The sequence below is a fragment of the Narcine bancroftii genome, chromosome 7, assembly GCF_036971445.1.
Source record: "Narcine bancroftii isolate sNarBan1 chromosome 7, sNarBan1.hap1, whole genome shotgun sequence".
In the NCBI taxonomy this organism is placed as follows: domain Eukaryota; kingdom Metazoa; phylum Chordata; class Chondrichthyes; order Torpediniformes; family Narcinidae; genus Narcine; species Narcine bancroftii.
In genome coordinates this window covers 171,451,501-171,477,232 of record NC_091475.1, presented here as the reverse complement: position 1 = coordinate 171,477,232, position 25,732 = coordinate 171,451,501, and the positions used below count along the sequence as shown (strand labels likewise).

General features: G+C 39.1%; 1 long non-coding RNA gene across 2 annotated transcripts in view; it reads left to right on the top strand.

Moving 5' to 3' along the window:
- LOC138739386 (uncharacterized) overlaps positions 1-25,732 on the top strand; it is a 263,380-nt gene that overhangs the window by 184,794 nt on the left and 52,854 nt on the right. Inside the window, exon 4 of one of the 2 annotated variants that reach the window (XR_011342211.1) lies at positions 19,145-19,367. The exons of the other annotated variant lie outside the window; for it this stretch is intronic. This is a non-coding gene — a long non-coding RNA (uncharacterized lncRNA). Of the gene's footprint in view, positions 1-19,144; positions 19,368-25,732 lie in introns of those variants that run through there. 2 annotated transcript variants of the gene reach the window in all.

Below are 25,732 nucleotides of genomic sequence, written 5' to 3'. Positions count from 1 at the left end.
AAAGAAAGATTGAGCAAATTATGTCTTTAATCTTTAAAGCATAGAAGGTTGAGAGGATATGATAGAGGTATTTAAAATTATGAGAGGGATAGGTAGAGTTGATGTGGATAGACTTTTTCCATTGAGAGTAGGAGAGACTGAAATGACATTAAGAGTTAAGTGGCAAAAATTTAGAAGTAACATGATGGGCAACTTCTTTACTCAGAGAGTGGTGGCTGTGTGGAATGAGATTCTGGGAGAAGTAGTGGCAGCAGGGTCAATTTTGTCATTTAAAGAAAAATTGGATAGGTATATGGATGGGAGGGGAATAGAGGGTTATGGGCAGGGTACAGGTAGGTGAGGCTAGAGGAAAGTATTTAGTTTGGTGCAGACTAGAAGGGCCAAAATGGCCTATTTCCTTGCTGTAATTATTATATGGATATATGAATATGTTGTCATTGAAACATAAAAATACTTATGGGGCTTGATGTGGAATTAATGATTCCTCTCAGGTGTCTAGAATCAGGCGTCCCCATCTGTTGTGTTGGGAAGAGTATCAGGTTCAGTGGGTTCATAGAGAGATGAGTCTGGACACAAGTATTACACAGGGGAGACAAACGGGAGAATGTTAAACATTACTCGATTACTACTTCACTTAAGCAACGATATAGCCATCCACCTTGGACTTTGGTTGGACTCCGACAATAGTGAAACGATACTCGATATCCTCACACACTTGCGTACACACATTACAAACAGGGACTCTTACACACACCTGGTTCCCGGTACCAAGGCAGGGTGCAGCTTTCTGCAAGTATTGATCTAACGCAATATTACAGCTCAGCTTCAGTGTAGTGAACACCTTACCTGCAACACTTCCAGTGATGTCCACAGTAGTGACCTGGCATAGAGCGATGTCCGGGGCTTGGACCACGAGGCAGCGAGAAAGAATGTGCTGTGCATTGGTGTTCTGTACGGAGGTTCTAGCCAATAATGACCCTAAGTCTTTCAAATTAGCCAAGAGCATGATGTTCACTAATGGGGTTGGAGTCCAGCCTTGATTGACAGGTGATGTGACTTCCAAATACATTTCAGACAGGGAGGGAACGTGACCAGTCGCAATACACATATTCCAGATAGGCAGTGGGGGAACCATGTTTCTTCCACACACAACACCATCTCAGAATAAGGGATTAGCAGTTTATGAAAGAGTTTGGAAGATTTTATTTTCATGCAAAGGGTAGTGTATCCTTGGAATTCATTATACAAGAATTCATTATGCAAATCCTCAGTCATTCCATATATTTAAGACAAAGGTCAGGAGATGTTTAGGTAGTAAGGGAATTAGACTTTGGGATAAGTGCAGGAAAAAGGCACTGAGTTAAAAGATCAGATGTGATATTATTGTACAATGAAGGAAGTGTGAGAGGCTGAATGGCCTACTCCTACTTCTATTTCTTATGTTCTCATGCATGAACTGAAGGGCCTCTAGTGGAATGTGAGAAGCAAAAAAAAAAGCAAGGAAAATTTGGCTCACTTAGAGAGAGAGACAGGAGAATTTATATTTGAATATAAAGGAAATGGGATAAGAGGAGAAATAAAATCTGCCAGAAATGGTGAATTTTAAAACTACAGAAAATTGAAAGAAAAATGTTCTGCCTGATAGTTGTGAATGGAGAAAGCGATAGATAAAATAAATAATGGAAAGGATAAAGACTTGGGAAACCAAGCAAGAATAATAAAAAGGATGACAGAATAATAACAATGAGACACTTTACTGTGAGTGAAGAAAGAACAAAACATTCGGTAGCATAAACAGCATATGAGAAATTAAATAGATGTAAAAGAAAAAAAGTTAAAGATTGTGAAAGTTATTAATAAGGTGGGAATAAGTTAATCAAATCATAGAGTTAAGTTAAAACTAATAAAACTTATAGAGATAAGTTCAACAATAAAATGATAAAATAGAATGCCAGATCAATTAGAAAAATTGAAACCTCTCAGAGTAGCCAATAGTAAGTAGAACTTCAGAGAAATAAGGAGTTAAATGGGAAATGAGCAAAGCAGATTACAATTGTACAAGAACAAAAGAAGAAATTATTTGAAGAGTTATTATTTATCATCGTCGGAGTAGGCTGAGACAGAGTGGAAAGGCTTTGGCTCAAGGGGATGAGATGATGGTCCAGGAGTTGAAGTAAGAAAGGGCCACCTTATTCCAGGAACTAAAAGGATTCAGGTAAGGGCAGGTTTTAGATATCATATTTTTTTCCCTCTCGTCATAAACTGTACGAATGGCAGCTGAGGCAGGGAAACGTTCCTCTTGCAGAATGTGAGTTGTCAGGGATGCCAATGGTTAAAAAAAGGCTCTAAAAATAAACTGGGTAATTATAGGCCTGTGAGTCTGACTTCAGTGGTAGGTAAATTAATGGCGAGTGGTCTTAGAGATGGAATATACAATTATTTGGATCGACAGGGACTGATTAGGAGTAGTCAACATGGTTTTGTGCATGGTAGATTATGTTTAACAAATCTTATAGAATTTTTCAAGGAGGTTACTAAGAAGGTTGACGAGGGGAAGGCTGTGGATGTTGTTGTCTATATGGACATTGGTAAGCCCTTTGACAAGGTTCCGCATAACAGCTTAGTTAGGAAGGTTCAATCATTAGGTATTAATGATGAAGTAGTGAAATGGATTCAACAACAGTTGGATGGGAGATGCCAGAGAGTAGTGGTGGGAAATTGTTTGTCAAATTAGAGGCCGGTGACTAGTGGAGTTCCTCAGGGATCACTACTGGGTCCATTGTTGTTTGTCATATATATTAATGATCTAGATGATAGGTGGTAATTTGGATTAGTAAGTATGCAGATGATTTATAACCATATAACCATATAAATGGTAGACAATTGAGGAGTGCTGTTAGAACAAAGGAATATAGGAATTCTGGTACATAATTCCCTGAAAGTGGAGTCACATGTAGATAGAGTGGTGAAGAAAGTTTTTGTTATGTTGGCCTTCATAAATCAGAGTATTGAATACTGGAGCTGAGATATCATGTTTAAGTTGTATAAGGAATTGGTGAGGCCAAATTTGGAATATTGTGTGCAGTTTTGGTTGCTGAATTATAGGAAGGATATCAACAAAACAGGACAGATTTACAAAAATGCTGTCTGGGTTTCAGGGTTTGAGTTACAGGGAAAAGTTGAGCAGGCTGGGACTTTATTCCCTGGAGTGTAGAAGACTGAGGGGTGACTTGATAGAGATATTTAAAATTATGAAGGAGACAGATAAATGTAGACAGGCTTTCTCCATTGAGAGTGGAGGAGATTCAAACAAGAGGACATGGATTGAGATTGAAGGGGGAAAAGTCTAGGGAAAACATAAGGGAGAATCTCTTCACTCAGAGGGTGGTGGGAGGGAGGAATGAGCTTCCGGCCAAAGTGGTAGATGCAGGCTCGATTTTATTATTTAAGGAAAAGTTGGATAGGTATCTGGATAAGAGAGGTATAGAAGGTTATGGGCTGGGTGTGGGTCAATGGGACTAGGTGGTATAAAGTATTTGCCATGGTCTAGAAGGGTCGGACTGGCCTGCTTCTGTGCTGTAATTGTTATATGGTACCCCTGATGACTTTGTCTGTATCCAGCTGCAGCTCCTGACAAGCCTAGTTAAGGAATTGGATGAACTCCGGTTCATTCGGAAGGTAGATGGGGTGATAGACAGGAGTTACAGGGACACTATCACACTTAGGAGGCAGGAGGAGGGTAGAAGGATGAAAGTGCAGGGAAAGGCAACAGGCAGGCAGTGCAGGGAACCCCTGTTGCTGTTCCCATCAATAACAAGTATATCATTATGGATACTGTTGGTCGGTGGGGGGGGGGGGGGGGTGGGGAAATTGCCTACCAGCCATCAGGTCTCTGGCACAGGGTCTGGTCCTGTGGCTAAGAAGGGAAGGGAGAAGAAGTAAGCTGTAGTGATTGGGGATTCCATAGTTTTGGGAACAGATAAGAGGGTCTTTGGAATAGATCGAACATCCCGGATGGTATGTTGCCTCCCTGGTGCCAGGGTCTGAGATATCTCAGATCAAGTTGACGACATTCTCAGGAGAGGGTGAGCAGCCAGATGTCGTGGTCCATATAGGGACCAATGATGTTGATAGGAAGGGTAAGGAAGTACTGCAACGTGTTAGGTGCTAGGTTGAAGGACAGGACCTCCAAGGTAGTGATCTCAGGAGAAAACAACTATATAGACATTCACATCAGAACCAGGTTAGACTCTGATACCGCCTATCTTTTGCACACTCCTGCATGTGTACACATTTCAGAGACAAGGCCTTTCAAACATGCTCCAGATTCTCTGTACCAACAGGGGTGCAGCTCTTTGCAAGCACAGATCTATCACAGTACTACGGCTCAACTTAACTGTAGTGCACATCTTACCCATGACTCCTCCAGTGATGTCTACAGTAGTAACCTGACATGGATCAATGTCCGGGACTTGGACCAAGAGGCAAAGAGAAAGAAATTTGTTATGCATCGGCCTTTATACTGTTCTGAGATGAGTACCTGGCCACTGATGACACTGGGTCTTTTAAATGAGCCATTGGTAAGGTATGCACTAACGGATGGCCAGAGTCCAACTTTGATTGGCAAGTGATGCGACTTCCGAATAAGTTTCAGACATGGAGGTCATGTAACCCTCCACAATCCACATTGTTCCAGACAGAAAGGCCACATATTTCTCCACAATCCACATATAACAATAAGGGACCTTGGTTTTCAATGGATATTGGGGATTTGGTTCGCAAGAAAAGAGAAGTTCATAGCTGGTTAAAGCAACATGGAGCAAATGAGGTACTTAAGAAGTATAAAAAATGCAAGAAAATCCTCAAGAAAGAAATCAGGAAGGCTTAAAAAAAGACAATAGGTTGCTATGGCAGACAAAAAAAAGAAGGAAAATCCTAAGGGTTTCTATAGGTATATTAACAGCAAAAGGATAGTAGGACAAATTTAGTCCCCTTGAAGATCAAAAAGGTTGGCTTTGTATTGAGACAAAAGAGATGGGGGAGATCTTAAATGGTTATTTTTCATCAGTTTTCACTCAGGAAACAGCCACAGAGTCGTGGGAAGTAAGGAAAACAAGCAATGAGATCATGGAACCTATGCAGATTAAAGAGGAGGAAGGGCTTGCTGTTGTAAAGCAAATAAGGGTGGATAAATCCCCAGGGCCTAACAAGATATTCCCTCAGTCTTTGAGTGAGGCTAGTATAGAAATTGCAGGGGCTCTGGCAGAAATATTTAAAATGTCCTTGGTTAAGGATGTGATGCCAGAGGATTGGAGGGCTGCTCATGTTGTTCTGCTGTTTTAAAAAAAAGGCTCCAAATGTAACCATGGAAATTATAGGCCAGTGAGCCTGGTGTCAGTGGTAGGTAAACTCACAGAAGGTGTTCTAAGAGATCGGATATACAATTATTTGGATAGCCAAAAACTGATTAGGGATAGTCAACATGGCTTTGTGCATGATAGGTCATGTTTAACCAACCTTGTAGAGTTTTTCAAGGAGTTTACCAGGAAATTTGATGAAGGAAATGGTGTGGTCTACATGAACTTTAGTAAGGCCTTTGACAAGGTCCCACATGGGATGTTAGTCAGGAAGGTTCAAACACTAGGTATTCATGGTGAAATAGTGAACTGGATTTGACAATGGGTGGATGGGAGAAGCCAGGGAGTAGTGTTGGATGATTGCTTCTCAGACTGGAGGCCTGTGACTAGTGGTGTGCCTCAGGGATTGGTGATGGGATGTTGTTTGTCGTCTATATCAATGATCTGGTAAATTGGATCAGCAAGTTTGCAGATGACACTAAGATTGGAGGTGTTACTGACAGTGAAAAAGGTTTTTAAAGCTTGTAGAGAGATCTGAACCAGCAGGAAAAAATGAGGCAATAAATGACAGATTGAATTTAATGCAAACAAGTGAGAGATTATGCATTTTGGAAGGACAAACCACAGAAAATGGTAGGGCACTGAGGAGTGCAGTAGGACAGAGGGATTTAGTTTTATTAGGGAACATTACAGAGATAAGACCCAGATTAAAACTGTCCAAATATCAATTAAAATTTGTTAAATTTGTGTTGGCAGTGGCCATAAAATATATAGAAGTTGCATGGAAGCCTGATTTACATCTAGGTATGGCACATTGGAATGCTGAGATACAAAATCGTATTCCCCTGGAGAAGATTACCTATAACTTAAGAAATAAGTATGACATATTTTTACAAATTTGGAAACCATATTTACAAAATTCAGACATAAATCTTTAGATGAGTTCTTCCCAACCCTCCAGACCAGCGATGATCTTCTTCAAAGAAAATTAAATAGAATATGAATTAGTGACCCGTGGATTGTGTGTCACTTTTCAGCAATTTCAATCCAATTTTCTTTTTTTCTTTCTTTGCTGTCTTCTTATCTTTTTTTTGCTTTTCTATACATTAATTAATTCATTTATTTTTTTCTTTGGTGTGTTTTGGAGGTGTGGGTGTTGGGGGCACTGTCATGAAGTAAATATCATATTACTTCTTTAGATGTATTTTTAACTCTGTAATTGACTCAATGTTTGGTTAAAAACAATAACATTTTTAAAGGTGCAAGAACAGAGGAATTTGGGAATACAGATAGATATTTCCCTGTGAAGTGCCAGTTGATGAAGTAGACAAAGATGATGTGGTCAAGCAATAATCATGGCTTTTATTAGCAGAAACTCATGGTACCATCATGAAAGACAATAGATGCATATAAAGTTATATCCAAGGGAGGTGTCCTTAACAGTAGAGATAATGCACAGCCAATGTTAGTACAGCAAGGCTCGCCAGAGGGGAGACGGGCAACTTGGCAGACATTCACCACACCCTGAAAGTGACAACACAGGAGAATAGGGTTGTAAAGAGAACTTTTTGGTATATTGGCCTTCATAAATCAAAGTATTGACTATAGGAGTTGGGATGTTATGTTAAAGTTGTATAAGACATTGGTGAGGGCAAATTTGGAGTACTGTGTGCAGTTTTGGTCACCTATCTACAGGAAAGATATCAATAAGATAGAAAGAGTGCAGAGAAGTTTTACTAGGATGTTCCCCAGATTTCAGGAACTGAATTACACGGAAAGGTTAAACAGGTTAGGATTTTATTCGCTGGAGAGTAGAAGAATGAGGGGAATAACAGTATTTAAAATTGCGAGGGGAATAGACAGAGTAAATTTAGATATGCTTTTTTCACTGAGGGTAGGTGAGATACAAACCAGAGGATGTTGGTTAAGGGTGAAAGGGGAAAAGTTTAGGAGGACATGAGGGAGAACTTCTTCAGAGAGTGGTGAGAGTGTGAAATGAGCTGCCAGCTGAAATGGTGAATGCGGGCTTAAGAAGAATTTGGACAGGTACATGGATGGAAGAGGTTGGAGAACTATAGACTGTGTGCATGGTCAGTAGAACCAGGGAAAAAAAAGTTCAGCACTGACAAGAAGGGCCGAATGGGCTTGTTTCTGTGCTGTAATGGCCTATAATTCAATGACAAGCTACATATAAAAATTAGAATAATGGAGAAGAAAGTTACAAAATAAAAAGATGTGTGGAATTCAGAAACAAAATTTTGAAGTGAGTGAGAATTACAAAATTAAAAGAATTAGGGAAAATATAAACAAAATGATAGATGAGATAGAGTTAAATCAGAGAGTATAAATATTCAAAGACTGGAAATAACAAAAGAAGAGGGAAAGGCTAAATTAATGGTATTTTTTATAATCTATTTCTGGGTTGTGGATAGTACATGTAAAGCTCCCATTTATTGCCTATCTATTTACACCCTGCAAAGATGGTGATGAACAGACTGCCTGAGTTAAATATGAAGTTATTCACATAATGCTTTTAGGAAGTTCCAATATCCTAATAGAAGCACAGAGAAAAACATGACAATATATATCCCTGTCACACATTCCAGATGGGTTCATAAACTGGTGAAACAGTGAATATTCACATTAGTGGATGTGATGCTCATTAAACACTTAATTTGTCGTGAATAGTGGGCGGAAGGTGATGAATGCCTTAGCTATCCCATCAGTTTACTATATTACTCTACCTGGCAGAGCCTAGATGGCAGCTATTGGATTGCCTCATTCTCCTCCCTGGACCATGATCCCACCAATAAATAACTGGCCACTGACTCCCATAACAGCAGAGATTTCATCACTTTGGGAGATCTTTGCTGCACCTCCGCCTAGCACCTCTTCCCCCCCCCCACCCCCCCCAACCAAATTAATAGTCCCCAACTCCATTTTACCTGTTTCTATCTCATATCCAAGATCCACATACATGATTGCCATGGAATGATCTCCACATTACTTGACTCTATCTTTTCCCCCTTGCCTAGTCTTTCCCAGCCTACATCCAGATCACCTCAAAGGCTCTCCACCAGTTTAATGATTTCAAATTCCTTGGCCTCCACCACCACACAATCAGCATAAATGTTCAATTGGTGTGTACTTCCATTCTCCTTTAGGAAAGGCCTTCCTTTCTTACTAGAATATAGATCCATCCAGTTCCCCTCGACTAACATTCTCCTCCACCTGGCTGAACTTGATCTTTTCCTGAACCATTGATTTTTTGCTCCCTCTCATTTGCTACAAATCAAAAGTGTTTCAAAGGGCACTGACATGGGCCCCAACCATGCCTTTCATTGGCTATGTGGAGCAATCCTTGTTCCAAACCTACTCTGGTGTCACTCCTCAAGTTTCATCCATGACATCAATGACTCTATTGGTGCTGTTTATTGTCAATTTTATCAACTTCTATTATGTTCTCAAAATCTCTGAGACTATTTCTGAGTCCTCTCTCTCTCCTTTCTGGATCTCTCTGTCACAGGAGACAAACTATCTGCTGACATATACTATAACCCAAAGCTACCTAACCTTCACCTCCTCTCACCCTGGCTCTTGAATGGATGCTACTCCTTTCTCTGAACTTTCCATCTCCCCTATATCTGTTCTCAAGATGAGACTTTTCCGTGACAGGACATCTGAAACATCTTTCTTATCAGAAGGCTTCCCCTCTACTGGCGTTGATGATGCACTACTGCACCTCTTCCATTTCCTGCATTTCTGCTCTCACTCCACCTCCCCTATGGAGAACAGAGTCAGAGTTCTCCTGACTATAAAACTTCAGAGCCGAATTAGATCATTGGGTTTTCTCTGCCATTCAAATCACGACTGGTGTATTATTCCTCTCAACCTTATTCTCCTGCCTTCTCCACAGAATCTTTGACAACTTTACCAAGTGAAAACCTATCAACCACCACTTTAAATATTGTCAATGACTTGACCTCCACAGCCATCTGTGGCAACAAATTTCATGGATTCATCACCGTCTGATAGGACATAGCTCGAGCCCACCGACCCCCCCTCCCCATTGAAATTTCATAGGAGCAATGAGATACTAATCAGAGAGAACTTATTGTAAATTGTAAATGGCAAGCTTCACTGGTGAAGAACAGGCATACACTGCTTAACATCCACAATACATTCTTTCAAATTAGGTATTATGTGATGTGGAGGTTGTGCAAACACTATATTACTGTATATACTTAGCAAAGCTTTATAGGATACTGAACTTACAATAAATTAAACTGTTTATCTTTTTCACTTTTTGAACTTTTATGCAAACACTTTCTTAGCCTACATCACACACAATTTAACAAAGAAGAGCAGGATTATCCACATCACTGTTCTCAACTTCCTCATAGTGTTCCTCTGGAAGAGTTTCAGGAGGAATAACCTCCATTGACGAACTGTCACTCTGTAATGCCTGAAGGGCCTGGCTGAGGCTCTTCATGGGAAGGTGCTGGCTTCTTCAGGAATATGTCCCGTGTTGTTCGCCTAGTTTTCTTTTTCTTTTCTTCATAAATTTATATGCAGCAAACACTGCATGAACATTCCTCTCTATCAGTGAAAAGTGTTCAGTGTTTGGGTTCATCTCTTTAACAAATTGTTAAAGTCTGCAAAGAATTTGGCTAACCCCTTAACAGTGAATCTTCTGCACCTGTTCTTCTCCTTCTGCAGTTTCCTTTTCCCTTGCCTCTTATTCAGCTATTCTCTCTTGCTCAAGCTCCAGCAACTCTTCATTTGTTAGTTCCTCAGGAACCACCTCTAGGAGTTCTTCAATGTCCTCATCATCTATGTCTAGGTTCAGGTTGTTGTTTACATACTGCTGCAGTAGATTTTTCCATATGCCATTTCTGGACTCTTTGGTCACATCATCCCAGGCTCAAGGAAGGTTCTTTATGCAGTGGAAAATGTTGCACTCCTCGAACTGCATCAGTGTCTTGCCAGTGTCATCAGTTGACCAAAGCTCCTCCTCAGGTAGTAGGCCTTGATCCATTGGCTAGATTAAAGAGGTGGTGTTTGGTGGGAGGAACACTACTTTAATGTTGGGTTGGAGGTCACCAATGAAAGGGGGATGTCCTGGAGCATTGTCTACAATTAGCAAAATCGTGAAAGGTATCCCTTCTTTCAAGCAATACTTCTCCATTTCACTGACATAGCAATCCTGAAATGGCATTTGTGTCATCCAGGACTTTTTATTGCTCCTGTAATAAACCAGTATGGTGTGTTTGTTAATGTTCTTGAAACCTCTTGGGGTTTTCACTATGCCAAATAAGAAATGGCTTTAACTTGTAGCCAGCAACATTGCCTCATAACAACATTGTCACTCTGTCTTTAAAAGCCTTAAAGCCTGGCATTGACTTAGCTTACTTATGGATAAAGGTCCTTTAACACATTTGCTTCCAGAATAAGGAGGTTTCATCCATATTAAAATTTTGCTGGGTGGGGCAAATAACCTCCCTCTACATTTAGTTTATCTAAGGTTTCAACAAATTCTTCTGCTGCCTTCGCATCTGCACTCACAGACTCACCTCTCACTTTCACATGATGCAGCAAAACCGTTGTTTGAAGAGCTAGCACTAAATTTGATATCATAGTCTGGTCCTGCTTTATCTTTAAGCATCTGGAACAGGCTTCGTGCTGAGATGTGATGAAAGGGACTTGCTTTTGTGTTCGGTCCTCAATCCACATCATTGGCAATTTCTGATATACTGTAGATTTCTCTTGCATTTTCGTTATCCTTGTAGCTTTCAGTGGAGCCAATCCTTTAACAGCTTGGAGAATTTTTTCTTTGTTTTTGAGGATCGTCGTGATTGTCAAGTGCAACATGTCTCAATCATGAGTAACAGCATTCACTGTTTTTCCACCTTTGTGTTGTTTAATAATATTTTGTTACACTTCCAAATTGATACTTCTCCTTTGCCTCTTGCTGCTTCTATCATCAGCACTGGATTTTCTGCATTTGGCAGCCATAATAGATGAAAAGTATAGTACAGTACCTGTATATATAAGCCTTTGTATACAAAAGACATGAGATACAGATGTTGCATGCGGGAAGTTGTTGCATATGTCCAGTTACGACCATTATATCTTCTCTCTCCAATTGGGATTTCTGAACTCTGTGATATTCTGATGGGAACATTTATGTGGATGGACATTGCTTGAATGGAAGTTAATTGCCCCATCAAACAATGAAGTCATGTCTCCAGACTAAGCCAGTTGTCAAATCTATCAAAGGTACTGAATGTTGCGATCATCTGTGGCATTCACATTCACATTCAAAAGTTTTAATTATTTAATGCTTTAATTAAAATAATTTAACAAACAAAACATTTATAAATCAGACATGAAAGATACCAGAGTACATAGAATTAAATATTTTATCTTACGATTAATTAATCAAAATGTAAATTAGCTGTAACTCCTCTGTCTTGCTGTCACTGCTCTCCAATGAAATGAATGGAGCTGTTGAATCTATACAGCAACCAGTCCTCCGAGCATGACGGCTGGAAACTGCAGGAGGTTGGAACCCAACACTGGAGCACAGTTAGACTGACACATCTCATGGGAAGCTCAGATTCTCCATACGCATGACCATCATAAGGTACAATGCTGGCATTTGCAGGCAGAATTGCCAATGCCTTTCCCCACTGTTGGAGACCTGCTGAGAATTTTCAACACTTGTTATCACACCACAAGCACCCTGACAGAGTCTTTGCCACTGCCTGTCAAAATGAATCCACTCGAGAGTTCTTAATCTCAAACTTACTACAAACTTTTCTCAATTCTAAATTCAAAACCTTAAGTTGAATACTGACAGCCATGTTTATGCTTCCATACTTCAACGCAGCTGAGAAGTATGCTTATTTTTTCAAAAAACAATTACTTTAAAGATTGTGGAATTTTTATGAGATATTCCTAGGATCAGAGCCCATAGAAATACTTACATCGATCTTAACCACCTCAAAGCTAACACACATATACAGTGCTCTCCATAATGTTTGGGACAAGGACACTTTTTTCCTTTATTTGCCTCTGTGCTCCATAGTTTTAAATTTGAAATTAAATAATTCACGTAATTAATGTGGATTTTCCAGATTTTATTAAAGGTACTTTTGTATACATTATGGTTTGACCATGTAGAAATGACAGCACTTTTTATACATAGTTACATAAAACACCAAATTTCATGACCCGTTCGTGACAATAAATTCTGATTCTGAGAGTTCCCCTCATTTCAGGGCACCATAATATTTGGGACATTTGGTTTCATAGGTGTTTATAAGTACTCAGGAATGTTTAGTTGCTTAATTGGTGTAGGTTTAAGAGAGTTAGGCTTGGTTCTAAGCTTTTGATCACCTTTGAAGGCTGTAGTTGCCATTTCTCAACATGAGGACCAGAGTTATTGCATTGAAAGTCGTTATGAGTTTGAAAAACAACAGTAAAACTGTAAGAGATATCACCCAAACCTTATGATTATCAAAATCAACTGTTTGGAAAATCATTAAGAAGAAAGAGTGTACTCAGTAATTGCAAAGGGACTGGTATTCCAAGGAAGACCACCACTACTGATGACAGAAAAATTCTCATCACAATGAAGAAAAATCCCCAAACGCCTGTCCAACAGATCATAAACATTTTTCAGGTGCAGATGTGAAGTGTCAATGACTAATGTCCACAGAAGACTTCATGAACAGAAATATAGAGGCTACACAGCAAGATGCAAACCACTAGTTAGCCACAGAAATAGGATGGGCAGATTATAGTTTGACAAGAAGTATTTAAAAGAGGCTGCAGAATTCTAGAAAAAGGTGCTATGGACAGATGATACCAAAATTAACCTGTATCAGAATAATGGAAAGGGAAGAGTGTGGAGGCTTAAAGGAACTGCCCAAAAACTAAAGCATACCATCTCATCTGTGGAGCATAGGGGTGAAGGTGGGGTGTTATGGCTTGGGCATGTATGGCTGCCATAGGTACTGGTGCACTAATTTTCATTGATGATGTAACTGCTGATGGCAGTAGGAAAATGAAGTCTGAGGTGTATAGAAATATCTGTTCAAACTCATTGGATGGTACTTCATATTTCATCAAAACATTGATCCCAACCATACTGCTAAAGAAACAAAGGAGTTTTTCAAAGCTAAAAACTGGAAAATTCTTGAATGGCCAAGTCAGTCACCCAATCTAAATCCAATTGAGCATACCTTCCATATCCAGAAGAGAAATCTTAAGGGGACAAGCTTTTGAAACAAGCAGGAGCTGAAGATGGCTGCAGTAGAGTCCTGGCAGAGCATCATCAGAGAAGATACTCAACACCTGGTGATGTCTATGAATTACAGAACTTCAAACAGTCATTTCATGCAAGGGATATGCCACAAAGTACTAAACAAGAAAACTTTTATATTTATATATATATATATATATATATATATATACCATTGCTATGTCCCAAATATTGTGGTGCCCTAAAATGAGGGGACTATGGATAAAAAATGCTGTCATTTCTACATGGTCAAACCAAAATATATACAAATAACCTTGAATAAAATCTGGAACATATGAATTGTTTAATTACAAATTTTAAAATGTGAAGTATAGGGACAAATAAAGGAAAAAAGTGTTTTTAACCCAAGCATTATGGAGGGAACTGTACATAGAAAACAAAGACCAAACTTAAATAACCATTTGTGGGCACAGAAGACTAATTAAAATCTAAATGTTTCCATATCAATGGCAGGACTGTTGCGGACATTTAGCTCAGCAAAAAAAAAACAGGGAGCTGCTGACAATAAAATCAAGCATGTGAGATTAGCAAACAGGGGCGGGGAAGGGGGGGTGGGTAATCTGGAGAGTGGAGAGGCCACATGTCAGGTCGGCCATGTGGGAAGTGGGCAGCGGCTGGTTCACAAATTGCTCATTACAGATTGTGGGGGGGGAAGGGGGTGGTGGAGCCCATTATATTCCATAGTGAAACTCTTTAAGTTACATTGAAAGTCCAACCCCAAGATGGCGGGTGCACAGAGCTGTGGCAGAACAAGGAATGAAAAGTCAGTGTATGTAGTGCCTTGGACCGTCAGGGTTACTGTACAGCTCCCTGAATCTTTATTAATCTGGCTTGTGAGGCTAGGGACACACTGAATTTCATGGGCTGCATCTTCAGGGAGTATCGCTGCACAGTGTTGGGAGGAATGAAGCTCTTGGGGCTTCCCATGTCAAATAGGTGGCTGTTTACCTGGATATTCATCGTGGCCCTGGAGAGTTGGCGTTGATCCAGGGTTACCGATGCCAGCGTCAGCCCGTCGTCTGAAAGGTTCCATCATCTTCCAATCATCTGTTATGATGGAGGTCATGATGGCGATCCCCATGGCTCGCACACGGCCCCGTTGTCGCTCGCCGGAAGAGAAGATGGAGAAAGCGGATGTGACATCATTGGCAGAAGTGATGAGGGCAAGGATGGAAGTGATGTCATAGCAGTCGGTAGTCTCCATAGCGCGTGTGTACAGGCATCTCCATTCCCTGGAAGAGGCAGTCCCCATTCGCACACGGCGCTGCTGGGCTTTGACTTAAGACTTTCACAAAGTGTTCATTTTTCTGACAATTTGTTCAGGTGGTGTCCTTGGCAGGGCAGCGTTTCCTCAGATGCTTGCCCTGCCCACAGAAATAACATTTTGGGATGTCGCCTTTGGCAGCAGACATCAGGTCGGAACAGGAGGGATTTGCATCCTATCTCCCAAGATGACGGTGCCCATGTTCCCCACAAGGTGGCTGTGTGCTTGCTGGAGAATGATTCAACATTGTGGATGGCCCTTTCTAGGGTATTCGCGAATCAATGGTTTGAAATAGGCTCAATTGTTTCTGTTCGAGTAGTCTTTATCAGTAGCTAAGCATGCTGTTCTGCACTTACAGCTTGGCAGATACAATGTCTTACAAGCTCCTGCAGGGCCCTGACAAAGTTGTTGAATGTCTCCCCGGATCGCTGCCTGCATGAATGGAGTATGTGCTGCGCATAGACCTCGCTCACCTGTACCTTGTACTGGTCTTTTAAGATGTCCATGATGTCTCCGTAGGTTTGGCAGTCCCAGACCTTCCTGTAGACCCGGTGCCCAATATACGAGAGCAGTTGGTGGAACTTATCTTAGTCGTCCTGGATCGCGTCTGTAAGGAATCTTTAGAAGCAGCGATGCCAGAGTGCGAATTTGTCGGCTGCTTCAGGTTCTCTTGGGGCGATTTCCAGGTGACAAAATTTCAAATATTTGTCCATGTTCCAAGGAATCAAAATCTAGCTAATAAAATTGATGCACGATCAGTTAACCCAAAGACTGAAGTACAGGAACTGAAGGCTTTTATTAGCTAGAGATGGACAGCATCCCTTGAGTTACTGGCCCACACTGTCCTGGGCTCGAACTGGGGGCAGGGTTGTGGCATGGCAGCCTTTATGGGGAATAAAGGGGAGGAGTCATGAGCTGGCCAGTGAGAGCAGGGTCGAACATATAAGGTCAAAGTATTTACATACACAAAGTGATTTCACCACATAAATGGAGAAATCTTCTTTCCTCTTAAACATAGCCATTTCACTCCAAAATTTATTCCAGAATTTTCATGTTTCTCAACTCAAAACCTGCCATCAATAACTTCAGTGCCTGCTTCGACTGAACCATTTTTTCTTGGCTCTGATCATGTTTCCCTTTTGAACAGATCAAACATTAACATCAAGACTTGAATGTCATTTTGTGTACATCTGATTCACCACATAATACAGATTTGGTGATGATATCTATACTTTGTACAATTTACAGCTGCTTCTATGCATTTGTTCACTCTGGTTCTCTCAGGTGCCTGATATTCTTTTTCTAAATTCTTATATCAGATGTTCTCACAGAATCACTTGCATCTTTTTGAGATTTTTCTAAAACTCCTGTGTTGGTTCCAACTCTTGCAACTTGACCCATAAAATCTCTGGTGTGTTAATGAGTATTTGTGAATGAATAAATTACAGGAAAATAAGTGGGGAAGTGGACTGATGGGAACGAATCCATTTTCTAAATGGCCTCCCTTTATGCTGAAAGGGAGAATGCACAAAAAAAATGATAGAAGGCAGAGTGGTGCAGTGGGGTGGAGGGTTCAATTTTTATGTAAATTTAAAAAGCAGCTGGTAACATTTCATGTGGCAGGTAGCAGGAAACCCCTCTCTAGTGACCACATTTGGACATTTGCTTCCTTGAAGCTCTCAATCACAGCTCCTCTGAGGCTCCCTGGATCCCTCCAGATGGGGAAGATGAGATTGTGGATTTGTAACTGAATCCTTTTATTGCTGAGTTTTAAGATTTCAATGTGGAGAAATGGGGATGGGGGAAGGTGATTGAATGGTGCTGCCTGAGGAAGCTGAAAGGTTTCAACCCTAACCAGTGCTCTGAAAAATTTAATAGCAGCATTTGGAATTGCGATTAATAGATTCAAAGCAGCTTTGAGCTCCATGCAGTTCAGAGATTTCCTGCTGAATCACATATATTTTCGTTTCATGGGGAACCCCTGAATATTGTTGAATGTCTCCCCAGGTCGCTGCCTGCATGAATGGAGTATGTGAACCAAGTATTTACTTGGTTCAATGCTGTCTTAGTTTCAGGGGTACAATGCTGCTAAAGCTCACTGGAGTGCCACTCCGGCTTCTCGGGGGCAGCTCTGGCACCGAATAGGGCCACTCCGGCACCTCCTGGGGCCAATCTAGGCACTGCCTGGGGAAGCTCCAGCAACTCCTTTTTGCCGTTTTTGGTGAGCTCTGGTACCTAAAAATTTAGCACTGCAGACCTGCTTGGTTTTGAATGCTGACACTTTAAGTTTACTGTTGGAATTCAGCTCCTTTATCTATGCTTGTATAAGAATGTTTGGAAATGAGTTGTATTGGTGAGAACCCAAACTGATTATTTATGTGTCATTAATTGTATTTGCAACATAACTTTGAAAATAATGTTGGATGAGTACCCATTAAGTTTGATCTCGGGGAAGCATTTCGGCGACAATGACCACAACTCCTTGATCTATGGACAAGGATAGAGTAGATAAAATGGAACAGTGTTTAATTGGAGAAGGGATAATTACGATGGGATTAGGCAGGAACTGAGGAGAATAAATTAGGACATATGTTCTTGGGGCAAAGCACAGAAGTGAAGTGGAGGCTGTTTAGGAACTAATCACACAGGGTTCTGGATAGGTTTGTCCCACTAAGACAGGGAAAAGATGGATCAAGGAAGCATGGTTGACAAAAGAGATGAGACAGCTAGTTAAGAGGAAGAAAGAAGCAAATGCATAAGGTTTAGGAAGCAAAGACAGGAAAGTCTCATGAGAAGTACAGTGAAACCTCGCTAGAACATGATTCATTAACCTGCAGAATCATTTAGAGCGCGGGTATCTGTGGACCCCAAACATTGATTTTTAGGATGCCAGGCTAACAGTGGCTAACAGCCACAAACTCAAAAATGGGCTCTTATGACTCATTGACAAGGTGTGTATGTTAATATGTGGAGTTTAAAGGTCTTATTATCGGGTTTGAGTCCCAGTTTTCTGGTTTCCTGCTTCCTGAATCATGACATAAATGCATCTGTTCCGTAACTCAGCTGTAACACGGTATGAAATCTTGGACCCCAACTACCCCACTCTGAGGCTCTGACAAGGTTTTACTGTATATGGTAGCCAGAAGGAATTGAAGGTGGGGCTGCTTAAGGATGAAGGGGACAACATATGCCAGGAGGCAGAGGAGTTAGGGAGGTCCTAAATGAACACTTTGCTTTCAGTGTTCACCAGAGAGGGACCTTGAACAATGTGTGGTCAGTATAGAACAAGCTTATATTCTGGTGAAAGTTGAGGTTAAGAAAGAGGAAATGCAGGATCTTCTTAAAAACATTAGTATTGATAAATCCCTGGGATCAGATGATATATACCCAGGTTACTACAGGACGCAAGGGAAGAGATTGCTTGGGTGTTGGCAATATTCTTTGCATCCTCTCTGATGACAGGTAGGTACTTGGAGAATGGCAAATGTAGTTCCCTAGTTCCCAAAGGCAATTGGGAGAATCCTGTGAATTATAGGCCAGTGAGTCTTATGTCAGTGGTGTGAAAACTATTGGATAGGATTCTTAGGGACAGGATTGATGAGCATTTAGAGAAGCATAGTCTGCTCGGGAATAGTCAGCATGGCTTTGTAAGGGCAGGTTGTGCCTCATGAACCTAATTGTTTTTTGAGGAAGTAACAAAAGAAATTGATGAGCATAGGGTGACAGATGTGGGATATATGGATTTTAGTAAGACATTTGACAAGGTCACCCATGGTAGAAGGTCCCACAATTCAGAAAGTCATGAGGTATGGAACCTTAACTGCATGGGTTCAGAATTGGCTTGCCTGCAGAAAGCAGAGGGTAATAGTAGAAGGAATGTATTCTGCCTGAAAGTCAGTGACAAGTGGAATTCTGCAGGAATTTGTTCTGGGACCCCTGCCCTTTTGTGTTTCTTCAGTTTGGTTCATTACTTCCAGGAGAAGAGGAATTAATAAGTCTTTAAATGTTTTATAGAATTCTATTGGGAGTCTGTCCTCTCCGGGCGTTTTATTGTTCGGTAGTTTTTTTAATATATCCTGTATTTCCTCTATTTCAAATGGTTTTATTAATTTATTTTGCTTTTCTTCTTGCAATTTCAGTAGTTCAATTTTAGCTAGAAACTCATCTATTTTGTCTTCTTTCCCTTCGTTGCAGAGGCTTATTGATGTATAGAAGGATCTAGGGGGAGCAAATCCATAGCTGCCTGAAAGAATAAACAAAAGTGGATATTCTGGTAAAGAAGGAATAAAGCATGCTTGCCTTTGTTAGTCGGGGAATTAAATATAAAAGTTGGGAAGTCAAATTGTATCTGTATACTCATGGTGTTTGTTCATGTGGTTAATCCTTTTGAGCTTTGGTCATTTACTAATGGGGAAAACTTGGAGATGGTATTATAATTGAATGACAAGCAAAAGAGGTTATTATCTTGTTGGAGATGGTCATTGCCTAGGACCTGTCAAGCAGAAATGCTGCTTGTGATCTTGTAGCCTAAGTATGACATTGATCAGTTCTTACTATAACCAGGCTTCAGAATCTAAAGCACACAATTGGACATTTAAGATGAATAGGTGGTCATTAATGGGGCTGTTACAGAAGTTTGTCTTGGGACTGCGATAATTTGTCTCCTCTAACAAACTAGCTTCCTTTGAGCTTGGCAACTCTGTCCTTGACAGAGTTTTACTTCAGATCCTCACTAGCTTCGCAAGACATCCTGTTCAGACAATACAAACCCAAAAGAGCTGAGAACAGCCACCTTGGTGAATAACATTTGCTGACCTTGTTTGTTTATGTCTTATTAAGGTCATCAAATTTAATTCAATTTGAAATGATGGACATAGCTTTGAGTTATAAAGGTATTCATTCAGATAGATGAACTTAGAGAAAACACTAAGGGAAGAGTCATTTGTGAGTAGCTGTGAGTGATTCAATAATGAGAGGGATAGATGGCATCCTTTCCAAGCAAGAGTGCAACCCATGTTATCTGTGTGCCAGGGTTAGGATAGAGGATATTTTGAATCAGTTTGAAAGGATGTTGGAGAGGAAGAAGCCCTCTTAAAATGATAGTTGCAATATTTCCTGTGCAATATGGAGAGAGACAAAGGTTGTTTAGCAGAGTGACAGTTATTGCTATCACAGTACTTGTATTTCAATGCTCCTGACAACATTAATAGATGCACAGCCATATCAGTTTATTAAATTTTAATAGGATTGATTTTTAAAATAATAAATTAAATTAATGAAATCATAAATTGATTTCCTCATCAATGTGTAATTACTGATCAAATAGTTTGTTGTGTCTGTTGAAAGTCAATAATCTAGCCTCAGGACATCCTTTGGATAGTGTCTTACCTGCTATTATTTAAAGAGAGCATATGAGAAAGTGGAAAAGTTTTGGAAAGATCGAAACCAGGTATTAAATAAAATCACTGGGGTACTTTCGCTCATTGTATGTGTTGCAGAGAAAAGTGTTTTATAACGAAATAACTCGGCAGAGGCACCAGAGAGTCGCTTCAGAAGGAGTTTTTATTTTCAAGATATCTTGGAGAACAGTCCCACCAAAATACTGGGGCTGCTCTGCCTGAGCACGGACTAGTCGGTTTAATTTATACAAAGGTACAAGCAATAGACACATGACACACTGAAGTTCTGAGAGCGTCCACCATATAAGGGAGAAAGCAACTGTCATTGTTTTTTTTTTAATTTTTTTTAAATTTTTCACACTATGAACCATACTAACCAAAATACACACAGACATTTCCCTCTTGAATATACACAGTGTCATTTTCTCCCCTTTTACCCCCTCCCTTCCCTCCTTCACCCCCCCTCCCCACTCACTCAATGTTCAACCTATATGATACATTAAACCTATTAAACAATGTCATCACACAATGAAAATAAACAAGAAATTTGTGTTATCTACTTTTACATACTGGGTCAGTTAATTTTATCTTCTTCTCCTTCTATCATTTTAGGTGGTGGAGGTCCTATTGTGTTCCATGTACGGTTCCCAAATTTGTTTGAATTCTGTGATGTTATTTCTTAAATTATATGTTATTTTTACCAATGGAATGCATTTATTCATTTCTATGTACCATTGCTGTATTCTCAGGGTATCTTCTAATTTCCAGGTTGACATAATACATTTTTTTGCTACAGCTAAGGCTATCATAATAAATCTTTTTTGTGCTCCATCCAAATCGAGTCCAAGTTCTTTACTTCTTATATTACTTAGAAGAAAAATCTCTGGATTTTTTGGTATGTAGCTTTTTGTGATTTTATTTAATACCTGGTTTCGATCTTTCCAAAACTTTTCCACTTTCTCATATGCCCAAATTGCATGTACTGTTGTTACCGTTTCCTTCTTACAGCGAAAACATCTGTCTGATACTGTTGGGTCCCATTTATTTAACTTTTGGGGCGTGGTGTATAGCCTGTGTGACCAATTATATTGTATCATGCGTAACCTCGTGTTTATTGTATTTCTCATAGTTCCGGAGCATAGCTTTTCCTATGTTTCATTCTTTACCTTTATGTTTAGATCTTGTTCCCATTTTTGTTTAGGTTTACAGCTTGTTTCCTCGTTCTCTTTCTCTTGCAGTTTGATGTACATGTTTGTATAAATCTTTTAATTATCATTGTGTCTGTAATCACACATTCAAAATTGCTTCCTTCTGGTAACTTCAGCCTGCTTCCCAATTTGTCCTTCAAGTAGGTTTTCAGTTGGTGATATGCAAACATTGTACCATATTTGTCCTTCATTTATTCAAAAGATAATAATTTATTTCCCAAAAAACAATTTTCTATTCTTTTGATCCCTTTTCTCTCCCATTCTCTAAAGGAAAGGTTATCTATTGTGAAAGGGATTAGTTGATTTTGCATCAGTATTAATTTTGGTAGTTGATCATTTGTTTTATTCCTTTCTACGTGATTCTTCTTCCAAATGTTGAGCAGATGGTGCAGTACTGGTGAATTCCCATGTTGCACCAGCTTTTCATCCCACTTTTATAGTATATGTTCAGGTACCTTCTCCCCTATTTTATCTAGCTCTAATCTGGTCCAATTGGGGGGGCGTGGCAAGATGGCGTAGGGAGCAGACGTGCATTCCCGGTCTCCCCCAGGCAGTTATATAAATACCCGTTTTAAGAATATTTCTTTTCTGTTAAAAGTCTTTGTTTTGTTTATCAATTGTTTTTAGTTTAAAATGGCAACAAAGATTAAGGAAAATAGAGTTCAAATACAGAACAAAACTACACTCTCCGACTTTGGAAGAAACTCGGCCTACTTGCCCGGACAGAACCACGGAGTCAAGGCTGGAATTTTCTTAAGAACGGAGCTCATTAATTGGACTGTCGGATAAGCTGGCCTTGGACACCCCTCTGAAAGATGTTTAAAATGGCAACAAAGATTAAGGAAAATAGAGTTTAAATACAGAACAAAACTACACTCTCCGACTTTGGAAGGAACTCGGCCTACTTGCCCAGACAGAACCACGGAGTCAAGGTTGGAATTTTCTTAAGAACGGAGCTCATTAATTGGACTGTTGGATAAGCTGGCCTTGGACACCCCTCTGAAAGATGGTGATGAATATTGATTTGAAATGTTTTATGAAGATAAATTGCAGTAATTGGCATTGGTTGCCTGTGAGTTTTAAAAATCCAGATAAAGTTTATTAGTGATTTTTTTTGGATGGAATATCGGAAGGATGAATTTATTATCTATAAATACAGAACAAAATTACATTCTTTGACTTTGGAAGAAATTTGACCTATTTGCCCAGACAGAGCTGGAGTTGGTGCTGGAATTTTCTCAAGAACAGAACTTATTAAAGTTGATTTCAGACTCCTTTTTGAAAGATGGCGACGAATGTTGATTTGAAATATTTGAAATATTTTCTGAAGATAAACATATATATGGAACTCCTTGACTTGCAATAAGGTTTATTAGTGATTTTTTTTTGGATGGAATATTGGAAGAGTGAATTTATTATCTGTGAGTATGCATACATTGCAAACAGATTTTAATAGTTTTGAAAAGGTTTTTTTTAAACTAAACAACAAGATCAGTTTAATATTGAGAAAATTGGAAAAAACGGAAATTTTATTATTAAATTTGGAAATTCAGTAGAAAGAAACTATGAACAAGATTGATGATTTATAAAATTAAAGTCGAAGGAGCAATGTCCAAGAAGAGTTAAAAATTTTGAATAAGTTTTTCTTGAAAATAAACAATAATTTCAACTTAACATTGAGAAGATTGACAAAGTGGAAAATTTGGTATTAAATTGGGAAACACAGAAGAACTTATGAATAACATTGATGCTTTAGAAGATCAAGACCGAAGGAATTATGTTCAAAAAAATTTTTAAAGATTTAAAAAAAAAACTTTTTTTGAAAGTAAGCTACAAATTCAACTTGAGACTGAGAAGAATGGAAGATTCGGTGTTGAACTGGGATGTTCAGAGGTGTTTTAATTCAGTGGATGAAATTCAGGAAGACTTGAAAAAAAATTTTAAAAAAAACTTTTATTGATTGTAAACAATGTTTAACTCAGTGTTGGGAGGGTGGAAAGGGTGCAAAATTTAATATCAAGTTTGGATTTTCAAAAAAAAGAGTTTATGAATAAGATTGGTTAAATTGATGGACCGGGGTTTTATGGATATAAGAAATGATGATTTTTCGGTTTATACGTGTATTTTGTCTGCCTGGGGGGGGGGGGGAGGGAGTGGTACTTCTGCTCCCGAAAGTCATATGCCACTTGTGGATTATACCACACCCATTTGGGTTTTTTGGAATTAACCACCACAAGGTGGTTTCCTAAGGGGTTAGGGGAGGTGGGGTGGGGGGGGGGGGTGAAAATTTGAAAATTATTTAGTATCTATTATGTAATATTATACTAAGTCAATTTGAAATGAATGTATGGAGATACTATAAATAAATTTCAAAAAAAAAATAATCTGGTCCAATCTGGTTTTTCCCTTGTTTGATAAAAATCTGATAGGTATCTTAATTGTGCTGCTCTATTATAATTCTTAAAGTTTGGTAGCTGTAAGCCCCCTTGTTTGTACCATTCTGTTAATTTATCTAGCACTATCCCCCCCCTTTCCATAAGAATTTCCTTTTTATTTTCTTTAGCTCCTTGAAGAATTTCTCTGTTAGGTGAATTGGTAATGATTAAAATAGGTATTGTATCCTGGGAAGATATTCATTTTAATACAATTTACCCTTCCTGTCAGTGTTAGTGGTAAGTCTTTCCAATGCTCTAAGTCGTCTTGTAATTTCTTCATTAATGGCTGATAATTTAGTTCGTAAAGATGGCCTAGATTATTATCTAGTTGTATACCTAGGTATCGAATTGCTTGTGTTTGCCATTTAAATGGTGATTCTTTCTTAAACTTTGTGAAATGCACATTATTCATTGGCATCACTTCACTTTTACTTGCGTTGATCTTGTACCCCGATACTTCTCCATATTCCTTCAATTTCTTATGTAATTCTTTTATTGTTAATTCTGGTTCTGTTAAGTATACTATGATGTCATCTGCAAATAGACTGATTTTATATTTCTTCTCTTTTATTTTTATCCCTCTTATTTTATTTTCTGTTCTTATCAGTTCTGCCAGTGGTTCTATAGCTAACACGAACAGTGAGGGAGATAGTGGACATCCCTGCTGCTTGATCTGCTTAATTTAAATTGGTTTGATATATATCCATTTACTGTCACCTTCACCAAAGGTCCCTTATTTAATGCTTTAATCCAATTAATATATTTCTCTGGTAGGTTGAACCTCTGTAGTACTTTAAATAAATAATTCCATTCTACTCTGTCAAAGGCTTTATCTGCGTCTAAAGCAACCGCCACTGTTGGCATCTTGCTTCCTTGTACTGCATGGATTAAGTTAATGAACTTACATATATTGTCCATTGTTCGTCTTTTCTTAATAAATCCAGTTTGATCTAGATTTACTATTTTTGGTACACAGTCGGCCAATCTGTTTGCTAATAGTTTAGCTATTATCTTATTATCTGTGTTAAGTAGAGATATTGGTCGATATAGTTGCTTGTAGAATTCCTTGACGTTTTCATTGATCTCCGTTGGGTTATATGTAATTTGTTTGTCCTTTTTTCTTGATGCCAATACCGTTCTTTTAGTTTGTCCTCTCTTAAGCTGTCAAGCTAGTATTTTGTGTGTTTTTTCTCCTAGCTCATAATACTTCTGTTTTGTCTTCATTATGTTCTTCTCCACCTTATATGTTTGTAGTGTTTCATGTTTTATTTTTTTGTCCGCCAATTCTCTTCTTTTTGTTGTATCTTCCTTTATTGCTAATTCTTTTTCTGTACTTGCTATTTCCCTTTCCAACTGTTCTATTTCCCGATTGTAGTCCTTCTTCATCTTAGTTATATAACTTATTATCTGCCCTCTGATGAATGCTTTCATTGCATCCCATAGTATAAACTTATCTTTCACTGATTCCGTATTTATTTCAAAGAACATTTTAATTTGTCTCTCAGTGAATTCTCTAAAATCCTGTCTTTTAAGTAGCATGGAGTTTAATCTCCATCTATATGCTCTCGTTGGGATGTCCTCCAGTTCTATTGCCAATAACAGGGGTGAGTGATCCAATAACAATCTAGCTTTATATTTCGTTTTCCTAACTCTCTCTTGGATGTGGACTGACAACAGAAACAGGTCTATCCTTAAGTATGTTTTGTGTCTACCTGAATAATATGAGTATTCCTTCTCTTT